Source organism: Ovis aries, chromosome 5 (assembly GCF_016772045.2).
Source record: "Ovis aries strain OAR_USU_Benz2616 breed Rambouillet chromosome 5, ARS-UI_Ramb_v3.0, whole genome shotgun sequence".
NCBI classification, from domain to species: domain Eukaryota; kingdom Metazoa; phylum Chordata; class Mammalia; order Artiodactyla; family Bovidae; genus Ovis; species Ovis aries.
This window is the reverse complement of record NC_056058.1, coordinates 8,196,927-8,209,294: the sequence shown is the minus strand read 5'-3', so window position 1 is coordinate 8,209,294 and position 12,368 is coordinate 8,196,927. Positions and strand designations below refer to the sequence as shown.

Here is a 12,368-nt window from a genome sequence, read left to right as displayed (position 1 = left end):
GAACTGACTCAGATGCATTCCTTTTTATGGCTGTGTAATATTCCACTGTGTATATGTACCACAACTTATTCATCCAATCATCTGTCAATGGACATCTAGGTTGCTTCCACGTTCTAGCTATTATAAATAATGCTGCAATGAACAATGGGATACATGTGTCTTTTTAAATTTTGGTTTCCTCAGGGTATATGCCTAGAAGTGGGATTGCTGGGTCATAAGGTGGTTTTATTCCTAGTTTTTTAAGGAATCTCCATACTGTCTTCAATAGAGGCTGTATCAATTTACATTCCCACCAACAGTGCAAGAGCATTCCCTTTTCTCCACACCCTCTCCAGCATGTTTGTAGACTTTTTAATGATGGCCATTCGGACCAGTGTGAGGTGATATCTCATTGTAGTTTTGATTTTCATTTCTGTAATAATGAGTGATGTTGAGCATCTTTCCATGTGTTTGCTAGCCATCTGTATGTCTTCTTTGGGAAAACGTCTGTTTAAGTACGTTTTCCACGTTTTGATTGTTTGTTTTTCTGGCATTGAGTTGTATGAACTGCTTTATATATTTTGGAAATTAATCCTTTGTCAGTTGTTTCATTTGTAATTATTTTCTCCCATTCTGATAGCTGTCTTTTCACCTTGCTTATAGTTTCCTTTGCCATGCAAAAGCTTTTAAGCTTAATCAGGCCCATTTGTTTACTTTTGTTTCTATTTCCATTACTCTAGGAGGTGAGTCATATAGGATCTTGCTTGATTTATGTCATCGAGTGTTCTCCCTATGTTTTCCTCCAAGAGTTTTATAGTTTCTGGTCTTACATTTAGGCCTTTAATCCATTTTGAGTTTATCTTTGTGTTTGATGTTAGGAAGTGTTCTAATTTCATTCTTTTACATGCAGCTGTCCAGTTTTCCCAACACCATTTATTAAAGAGGCTGTCTTTGCCCCATTCCTCCTTTGTCAAAAATAGGGTACCCATAGGTGCATGGGTTTATTTCTGGGCTTTCTATCTTGTTCCATTGGTTTGTGTTTCTGTTTTTTGTGCCAGTACCATGCTGTCTTGATGACTGTTGCTTTGTAGTGTAATCTGAAGTCAGGAAGATTGATTCCTCCAGCTCCATTCTATTTCTCAGGACTGCTTCGGCTATTTGGGATCTTTTGTGTTTCCATATGAATTGTGAAATTTTTGTTCTAGTTCTGTGAAAAATGCCATTGATAATTTCATAGGGATCACATTGAATCTGTAGATTGCATTTGGTAGTATAGTCATTTTCACAGTATTGATTCCTCCTACCCAGGAGCATAGAATATCTCTCCATCTGTTTACGTTGTCTTTATTTAATTCATTAGTGTCTTATAATTTTCTTTGTACAGTTCTTTTATCTCCTTTGGTAAGTTTATTTCTAGATATTTAATTATTTTTGTTGCAATGGTGAATGAAATTGATTCCTTAATTTCTCTTTCTGATTTTTCATTGTTAGTATATAGAAATGCAAGTGATTTCTGTGTGTTGATTTTGTATTCTGCAACTTTGCTAAATTCACTGATTAGCTCTAGTAACTATCTGATGCCATCTTTAGCGCTTTCTATGTACAGTATCATGTCATCTGCAAAGAATGAGAGCTTTACTTCTTGTTTTCCAATATGGATTCCTTTTATTTATTTTTCTTCTCTGATTGCTGTAGCTAGGACATCCAAAACTATGTTAAATAATAGTGGTGAAAGTGGACACCCTTGTCTTGTTCTTGATCATAAGCAGAATGCTTTCAATTTTTCACCATTGAGAATAATGTTTGCTGTAGGCTTATCATGTATGGCTTTTACTATGTTGAGGTAGGTTCCTTCTATGCTCATTTTTTGAAGAGTTTTTGTCATAAATGGGTGCTTAATTTTGTCAAAGGTTTTTTCTGCATCTATTGAGATGATCATATGGTTTTTATCTTTCAATTTGTTAATGTGGTGTATCACGTTTGATTGATTTAGATATATTGAAGAATCCTTGCATGCCTGGAATAAACCCAGCTTGATCTTGTTGATGTGTTGTTGAATTCTATTTGCTAAAATTTGTTGAGGATATTTGTATCTATGTTCATCTGTCATATTGGCCTGTAGTTTCCTTTTTTGTGCTGTCTTTGTCTGGTTTTGGTGTCAGTGTAATTAATGGTGGTCTCATAGAATGAGTTTGGAAGTGTTCCTTCCTCTGCAGTTTTTTGAAAGAGTTTTAGAAGGATAGGCATTAGCTCTTCTCTAAACGTTTGATAGAATTCTCCTATGAAGCCATGTGGTCCTGGGCTTCTGTTTTGGGGGAGATTTTTCATCACAGTTTCAATTTTAATGCTTGTAATTGGGTTATTCGTAATTCCTATGTCTTCCTTGTTCAATCTTGGAAGATTAAACTGTTCTAAGAATCTGTCCATTTCTTCCAGGTTTTCATTTTATTGCCACTTAGTTGTTCATAATAATGTCTTATAATCCTTTATATTTCTGCATTGTCTGTTGTAACCTCTCCTTCCTAATTTCTAATTTGTTGGTTTTATTCTTCTCTCTTTTTTTTTTTCTTGATTAGTCTGGCTAAAGGTTTGTCAATTTTCTTTGTCTTCTCAAAGAACCAGCTTTTAGTTATATTAATCTTTACTATTGTTTCTTTCCTTCTTCATTTATTTCTTTCTTTCTTCATTTATTTTTTATTTATTTCCTTTTACTAATTTTGTACTGTGGTGTTGGAGAAGACTCTTGAAAGTCCCTTGGACTGCAGGGAGATCCAACCAGTCCATCCTAAGGGAGATGAGTCCTAGGTGTTCGTTGAAAGGACTGATGTTGAAGCTGAAACTCCAATACTTTGGCCACCTCATGCAAAGAGCTGACTCATTGGAAAAGACCCTGATGCTGGGAGGGATTGGGGGCAGGAGGAGAAGGGGATGACAGAGGATGAGATGGCTGGATGGCATCCCCAATTCGATGGACATGAGTTTGGGTAAACTCTGGCAGTTGGTGATGGACAGGAAGGCCTGGCATGCTGCAATTCATGGGGTTGCAAAGAGTCGGACACGACTGAGCGACTGAACTGAATGAACTAATTTGGGGGATTTTTTGTTCTTCTTTCTCCAGTTGTTTTAGGTGTAAAGTTGGTTGTCTATTCGATGTTTTTCTTGTTTCTTGAGGTAAGGTTATATCGCTATAGACTTCCCTCTTAGAATTGTTTTTGCTGCATCCCATAGGTTTTGAGTTGCCGTATTTTCACTGTCGTTTGTTTCTAGAAATATCTTTTATTTCCCTTTAGATTTCTTCAGTAACATGTTGGTTATTTAGAAACATGCTGTTTAATTTCCATGTGTTTGTGCTTTTTATAGTTTTCTCTTGCTGCTGCTAAGTTGCTTCAGTCGTGTCTGACTCTGCGCAATCCCATAAATGGCAGCCCACGAGGCTCCTCTGTCCCTGGGATTCTCCAGGCAAGAACACTGGAGTGGGTAGCCATTTTCCTCTCCAATGCATGAAAGTGAAAAGTGAAAGTGAAGTCGCTCAGTTGTGCTCAACTCTTAGCGACCCCATGGACTGGAGCCTACCAGGCTCCTCTGTCCATGGGATTTTCAAGGCAAAAGTACTGGAGTGGGGTGTCATTGTCTTCTCCACTTGTAATTGCTATCTAATCTCATAGTGTTGTGTTCAGAGAAGATGCTTAATATGATTTCAGTTTTCTTAAATTTACTGAGGTTTGATTTATGACCCATGATGTGGTCTATCCTGGAGAATGGTCCATGTGCACTTGAGAAGAAGGTGTATTCTTCTACATCTGGATGGAATGCCTTGATATCAATGAGATCCATCTCATCTAATGTATCATTTAAGACTTGTGTTTCCTCATTAATTTTCTGCTTTGATGATCTATCCATTGGTGTGACGGGTGTTAAAGTCTTCTACTATTATTGTGTTACTGTCAATTTCTCCTTTTATGTCTGTTAGCGTTTGTCTTATGTATTTAGGTTCTCCTATGTTGGGTGCATAGATATTTACAATTATTATGTCTTCCTCTTGGACTGATTCCTTGATCATTATGTAGTATCCTTCCTTACCTCTTGTAATTTTCTTTATTTAATGGTCTATTTTGTCTGATATTAGGATTGCTACTCCAGCTTTCTTTTGCTTCCCATTTGCATGGAATATATTTTTCTATCCTCTCACTTTCAGTCTGTATGTGTCTTTAGGTCTGAAGTGAGTTTCTTGTAGACAGCATATATATGGGTCTTGTTTTTCGATCCAATCAGCCAGTCTCTGTCTTTTGGTTGGAGCATTTAATCCGTTTACATTTAAAGTAATTATTGATATATATGTTCCTATTGCCATTTTCTTAATTGTTAGGGGGTGATTTTGTAGATCTTTTTTCTTCTCTTCTATTTTCTTGACTATATAAATTCCTTTAACCTTTGTTGTAAAGCTGGTTTGGTAGTACTGACTTCTCTTAACTTCTGCTTCTCTGAAAAGCTCTTTATTTCTCCATCAATTTTGAATGAGATCCTTGCCAGGTACTGTAATCTTGGTTGTAGATTTTTCCCTTTCAATACTTTAAATATATCCTGCCATTCCATTATGGCCTGCTGAGTTTCTGCTGAACGATCAGCTGTTAAGCGTATGGGGTTTCCCTTGTATATTACTTGTTGCTTCCCCTTACCGCTTTTAATACTCTTTCTTTGTGTTTAGCCTTTGTTAGTTTGATTACTATGTGTTTTGGTGTGTTTCTCCTTGGATTTAATCCTGTATGGGACTCTTTGTGTCTCTTGGACTTGATTGACTATTTCCTTTTCCATGTTGGGGAAATTTTCAACTATAATCTCTTCAAAATTTTTCTCATACCCTTTCTTTTTCTCTTCTTCTTCTGGGACCCCTATAATTCAAATGTTGGCATGTTTGATGGTGTCTCAGAGGTCTCTGAGACCATCCTCAGTTCTTTCCATTCTTTTTACTTTATTCTGCTTTTCAGAAGTTATTTCCACCATTTTACCTTCCAGCTCACTGATTCATTCTTCTGCTTCAGATATTCTGCTATTGATTCCTTCTAGAGTATTTTTAATTTCAATAATTGTCTTGTTTGTCTCTGTATGTTTATTCTTTAATTCTTCTAGGTCTTTGTAAATTGATTCTTGCATTTTCTCTATGTTGTTTTCAGTTTTTGATCATCTTCACTACCATTAATTCTGAATAATTTTTTTCAGGTAGTTTGCCTATTTCCTCTTCATTTATTTGGACTTCTGTGCTTCTAGTTTGTTCCTTCAATTGTTTAGTATTTCTCTGCCTTTGCATTATTTTTTTTAAACTTATTGTGTTTAAGGTTTCCTTTTCCCAGGCTTCAAGGTTCAATTATTTCTTCCTTTTGGTGTCTGCCCTCCTAAGGTTGGTCCAGTGGTTTGTGTGAGCTTCCTATAGAGTGAGATTTGTGCTGAGTTTTTGTCTGTTTGTTTTTCTTCTGATCAGCAAGGCTGAGTGAGGTGGTAATCCTGTCTGCTGATGATTGGGTTTGTATTTTTGTTTTGTTTGTTGTTTAGATGAGGCATGACAAACCACTCCAATAAGTACTTTTGCCTGGAAAATTCTGTGGACTGAGGAGCCTGGTAGGCTACAGTCCATGGGGTCGCAAAGAGTGGGACACAACTGAGCGACTTCACTTCACTTCACTTCACTTCCTGCACAGCATGCTACTGGTAGTTGGGTGATGCCGGGTCTTGTATTCAAGTAGTTTCCTTTGTGTGGGTTCTCACTATTTGATACTCCCTAGGGTTAGTTCTCTAGAGTCTAGAGTCAGTGCTCCCACTCCGAAGGCTTGGGGCTTGATCTCAGGTCAAGAACAAAGATTCCACAAGTCGTTTGATATGACATTATGTGAGATTAAAACAAAAATCCAAAAATGAGAAGCCAAAGATGAATCCTAGACAAATGGCAGTTACAAAATCAAGCAAATACTAATTAAAATAATGAAATATACATATATACATATACACTCATGAGCAATGTGAAAACAGTCCAGCAAAAATAAAGTACAGTAGATTGACCCAGCAAACAAAGTAAATCAAAAATTATATTTAGCAGTTAAGAACAAAGCTAACTAAAGCACAAACTGGGAAACAAAACTAAAGCAAAGTTCCAAGTGGGGGATAAAGCAATGAAAACAAAACTAATAAATATGTTTAGAGGAAAGGAAAGAAAGAATATATGTGCAAAGTTAATAGAGGTAGATGAAGAAGATTTATATTCATTAATGATTAATGCAAGGGGGAAAGAATAGTAAGAAAGGAAAACAAAAGAATACATGTAGAAAAAATATAATAGGTTTTTAAAAAATTAAAACTATAAAAATTAGAAAAGAAAGAAAATGGAAGAAGAAAGAAAAAGGGAAAAAAGAAAAGGAAAACTCCACAGAAATGTAAAAGCCCAACAAAGAGGCAGAGGTTTATAGCAACAATAAAAAGTGTGACTGAATATACACACACACATATATATATCCACCCATAAGCAAAATCAAAACAGTCCAACAAAAATAAAGTACAATAGATTGACCCAGTGAACAAAGGCAACCAAAAATTATATCTATACCAGAACAAAACTAGTTAAAGCACAAACTGGAAAACAAAACTAGAGCAAGGTGCCAATTGGGGAAGAAAGCAATGAAAATAAAACTAACAAATATGTAGAGAGGAAAGGAAAGAAAGAAAAGAAAAAAAGAAAGAATAAATATGCAAAGTTTAATAGAGATAGATAAAGATTTACATATATTAAAGATTAACTGCAAGGGGAATAGAACAGTAGAAAAAGCAAACAAAGGAATAAATGTAGAAAATAATAATAATAATTATAGGTTTAAAAAATTAAAATTGCCAAAAGAGAAAAGAAAGGAAAACGCCACAGAACTACAAAAGCCCAACGTAGAGGCAGAGGTTTATAACAGCAATAAAAATGTGACTGAGGAAAATAAAGCTCAAAAGTTTGTAGTCCCAATAAAACTGACAATTACAACAGAGGTGGGAAATGGGGGTGGGGGCGGGAAATCCAAAAGAGTCTACAGAGTAAGTCAAAACATAAAAATAATAAATGTTTTTCTTGAGTCACTGCTGTCAGAATCCTTTCCCTCGGAAGTCACAGTCCACCTCACCTCCCTAGGATGCCCTCCAACACTGTGCTGATCTCTGGACCTGCTATGGGGGCAGCGCAGATTCTAATTAGGTCCTATTCTTCTGTGTTCTTGACTCCAATGTCCACAGCTATCTGAACTAGTGCATTTTCTTTTGTGGGCGCTCTCAATGACCTTTTATATATTCCATAGACACAGAGTCTGCCTAGTTGATTATGTGGATTTAATCTGCAGCTTGTAAAGCTGATGGGAGTGTTTTGGATCTTCTTCCTTAGCAGCACTGCCCCTAGGTTTCAATTGCGGGTTTATTTCCACCTCTGCATGTGGGTTGTCCACTGGGGTTTGCTCCTGAGGCTGCCCTGGAGGATTTGGATTTGCCCCTGTGAGGGCCAAGTGTGGAGCTGGTGCAGCTGCTTAGGTTGCTGAGGTTCTGGCATCACAAGGTATTCAGGGGAGTTGGCTTCTAGAACAGCAGGAAATATAGTGCTCTAGAATGGTATGGCCAGAGAAGGCAATGGCACTCCACTCCAGTACTCTTGCTTGGAAAATCCCATGGACAGAGGAGCCTGGTAGGCTGCAGTCCATGGGATCGAGAAGAGTCAGACATGACTGAGAGACTTCACTTTCACTTTCATGCACTGGAGAAGGAAATGGCAACCCACTCCAGTGTTCTTGCCTGGAGAATCCCAGGGATGGGGGGAGCCTAATGGGTTGCCGTCTATGAGGTCACACAGAGTCAGACATGACTGAAGCGACTTAGCAGCAGCAGTAGCAGAATGGTATGGCAACCAGTATTGGCCAATAGGCACCAGTATTCTTGCCTGGAGAATCTGCCTCCCTGACAGAAAAGCCTGCCAGGCCATAGTCCACGAGGTCTCAAAGAATTGGACACTATCAAAGCAACCTGCACACCCAGACGCAAAATTTTTGTCTGTGGCAGCTCTACCCCAGTAAGAGTTGAGCAAGAAGATGGCACAGCTGCTTGGCTTGCAGGGGCCCTAGCTGCACCAAGTGTGCAGGGACATGGACTGCCTCCACCACAGGAGTTATGGCCCTATCTGAGTCTTTCTTCGAGCCTTTTGCAGCTGGCGATCAGAAGGCCTCTTTGGCCAGCTTTCTCCGTAGTTTCACCTATTCAGGTACTTAGAGGGCTCCCTTGCCTGGGGTCCTTCTCTGTTGTTTGGCACATCAGGCATATAAAGGGGCACCCTGGGTGGGGTCCTACTCTGTAGTTTAACGCATCAGGGGCTTGATAGGCCAGCCTCTCTATTGTTCAGCTGCCGATGTATTGTGTGTGGTTCTATATATTCTTTTCCTCTGGTCAGACACTCCTGTCCACTCTCAGCTGATGTTCTGCATGTACTTCTGTGTCTGAAGGTGTATTCCTTATGTAGCCATGGAGAGATATGTATTCCATGTCCAGCTACTCCACCGCCATCTTGTTCTCCCCTCAGGCAGTTACTTTTCAGCACAGAGCAAGCAGCTTAAAATGAAACACAAAACATCCTTGCCTTTGAATATCCTCTGGCCATTGGTGACACACAACCTTCCTGCAGACTGTCAGTCTCCACTTTTTTTTTTTTTTTTTTTAATATGACAGAGGAGCCTGGTGGGCTAAAGTCCATGGGGTAACAAAGAGTCGGACATGACTGAGAGACTTCATTGATTGATTGATGTATTTATTTATGTGGCTGTGCCAGGTTTTCATTGAGGCATGTGAACTCTTAGTTGTGGCATGTGGGACCTAGCTCCCTGACCAGGGATCAAACTAGGCCCCCTAAACTGGCAGCACAAAGTCTTAGCCAGCAAACCACCAGGGAAGTTTCTCCTTTTCTTTTTTTTTTTCTACTTTTTCAAATTTATTTCAACAATATATCAAAAATATTTGGAAATTCCCATTTGCCTAATGAAACAATAGAGATCTTTTGAAGAGGAAGAGGCAGTAAATTTATTCATATGCCTATTTGACAACATAGCAGCATAATTTCTCCATCAGTGAAATGGCAAGCAAATAGGGTAATTTCCATTTTTAAAAAATACCTTTTCACAAATGGCCTATAACACACCAAATATTTTTCTTTTGTTTTATTAAAAGAATTGTCATTAGTTGTATTAACCCTATCAAAAAAGTACACTAGATGACCAAGGAAATTTATAATAGAGAAAAATCTAAGACACAATATTCACTTTCATACCTAATATTCCTTGTACATCACTATCTTGACTGTTCTTTCTCAGCATTTAGACTGCAACATAGCACTGTGAGTTATAGCAGGCCATTGATTTTCATATTGGGCTTCCCTGGTGGCTCAGATGGTAAAGCGTCGACCTGCAACACAGGAGATCTGGGTTCCATCCCTGGGTCAGGAAGATCCCCCAGAAAAGGAAATGGCAACCCACTATAGTACTCTTGCCTGGAAGAATACTATGGATGGAAGAGCCTGGTGGGCTATAGTCCAAGGGGTTGCAAAGAGTCAGACAAGACTGAGAAACTTCATTGATTTTTATATTCTTCTTTAGGATCCAGTTCTCTCTTAGATGGGTGACCACCATGCTTACCATAGCCACTGGCAAAACGATTATCAAATACATGTCTGAAAGAGAAGTCTTCATTGATAGGTTTTATTTAACAGGTTGACCTAAGATGGCCTTAGAATTATAGCCTTCAATATGATGAAGCAGAATTGCAATTCATACATTGTATCACCATGCAAAATATTCATTATGCTGTGTGACTACTCATTGGCATATGAAGGATTGGTGTTTATATGTCAGGGAAGGTTTTTACACCATAGTGAAGGATTGTTTGGCCTTTTTTTATTTGTACTTAATTATCTTCTTATTTCTGCTTGACAGCTTTCACTGCTACCTGTAATATGATTCCTCTCATTGCTATAGTGGAGATAAACCCCATTCCTTCATTTTCTCATAACCATGAATGGGTTATGATATCTGTTGTAGACATGTGTTTCACCTCCACCGCCATCCCCAAAATGCTAGTGAATATACAGACCCAGAGCTAAATTATAACATTTGAACTCTGCATCACTCAGATGTACTGTTTCATATACTTTATAGAATTGGAAATCTTCCTCCTGAACGTGACGGCCTGTGACTAGTTTGTAGCAATCTGTCACCCTTTCACTATATGGCCACCATGGAACCCCAGCTCCCTGAACTGATGGTTCTGGTGTCCTGGAACATCAGGGTCCTGAATTCCTTGTTAGAAAGCTTAATGGTGTTATGACTGCCATTCTGTAGATTTGGACTTTCCCACTTTCTCTGTAAAGTTAATCCACTAATCCAGCTTGCTTATTCTAGCAACTTTCTTAATGACACCTTGAGCTATTTTGCAGCTCAACCTCTGGGTGGAGGTCTTCTGGCTGCTGTCTGACTTCTACTCTAAGAAAGTCTCTTCTATTTGTGAAATCTCACCAGCTAGCTGGTGGCTCGGATGGTAAAGGATCTGCCAGCAATGAGAGAGACTCAGGTTCCATCCCTGGGTTGGGAAGATTCCCCTGCAGAAGGGAATGGCTACCCGCTACAGTCTTCTTGCCTAGATAATTCCACAGATGGAGGGCTACAGTCCATGAGATCACAGAGTCGGACACAACTGAGCAACTAACACACACACACCAGCTACGTAAAGCTGCATAACAAGCTTTCACAAATGGCATGGTTTACATAATGACTTAATTACCAGATGAGATTTTATGTGTCAGAGTCATTTTGATCTATGCTTTGATATTCACAGTCTATAGTCAGCTGTGAGCCACTATATCATCTTTTTATAGTTCATATATATTTTGTGAGACTGTGCTAAGTCACTTCAGTCGTGTTCAACATTTTGTGACCCCATGGACTATAGCCTTCCAGGCTCCTCTGTCCATGAGATTCTCCAGGCAAAAACCCTGGAGTGGGTTGCCATTTCCTCCTCTAGGATATATCTGGCTTGAGTCAAATTATGTCAGTGTACTCCATGTATAGGGACTTCCCTGGTGGCACTAGTGGTAAAGAACCTGCAATCCAGTGCAGGAGATGTAAAAGACACGGTCCATCCCTGGGCCAGGAAGATCCCCTGGAGGAGGGCATGGCAACCCATTTTAGTATTCTTGCCTGGAGAATCCCATGGACAGAGAAGCCTGGTTGGCTACAGTTCATGGGGTCGCAAAGAATTGGACATGACTGAAGTCACTTAGCACAGCACAGCAGAGCACTCTATGTATAGGTTAATCTAGTTTACAAAAGGATAAGTTTACCAAATTTGATTTACCTTAAGTTAGTGTCACTTGCATCCACATATGACATTTTGCTTTCTACCTGGTGATATGTCTCCTTAACTCTGTTATTAAAATGTGACTCAGCTACGTGGTTCCAGGTCCTACCTTGAGCCATGCATCATTAGATGTTTTTTCCTTTTAATTTAATTGATTGAAGTATAATGCAAACATATACAGCACACATGTAAGGTGTACAATTTGCTGAATTAAAGGAACCATACGAAAATTGAGTGCATACTGCCTATTTAAATAAACTGCATATTGTTTATTTATGTATTAATATAATTAGAGGAGGTGTACAAAAGCTTTAATTTCAATGTTACATAATTATAAAAATAAAAGTTGAATCTCCCTTAGCCTCAGGTTCTTTATTTCTGATGTTTATGTGGAACAATAAGCCTAGTTTAGAAGAGTGTGAATAAGAACAAATTAAATGTGTGAAAACCTTTTTGAGTATAAGAGCTATTTCATGAATTAGTAGTGTTTATGTGTATGTGTCGGAGAAGGCAATGGCAACCCACTCCAGTAGTCTTGCCTGGAAAATCCCATGAACAGAGCAGCCTGGTAAGCTGCAGTCCATGGGGTTGCTAAGAGTCGGGCACGACTGAGTGACTTCACTTTCACTTTTCACTTTCATGCATTGGAGAAGGAAATGGCAACCCACTCCAGTATTCTTGCCTGGAGAATCCCAGGGACAGAGGAGCCTAGTGGGCTGCCATCTATGGGGTCGCACAGAGTTGGACACGACTGAAGCGACTTAGCAGCAGCATGTGTATGTGTATTTATATAAGATTTTCTTATAAATAAACGCATATATATATATATATATATATATATATATATATATATATATATGTACGTGGGCTGCAAGTGGGCTAAGTCCCTTCAGTTATATTCAGGCAAGTATTCAGGCAGTATTCAGGCAGTATTCAGGCAAGAATACTGGAGTGGGTTGTCATGCCCTCCTCCAGGGGATCTTCCC

General features: G+C 38.8%; 1 long non-coding RNA gene across 1 annotated transcript in view; it reads right to left on the bottom strand.

Moving 5' to 3' along the window:
- LOC132659866 (uncharacterized) overlaps positions 1 to 12,368 on the bottom strand; it is a 995,695-nt gene that overhangs the window by 864,944 nt on the left and 118,383 nt on the right. The window lies entirely within an intron of this gene.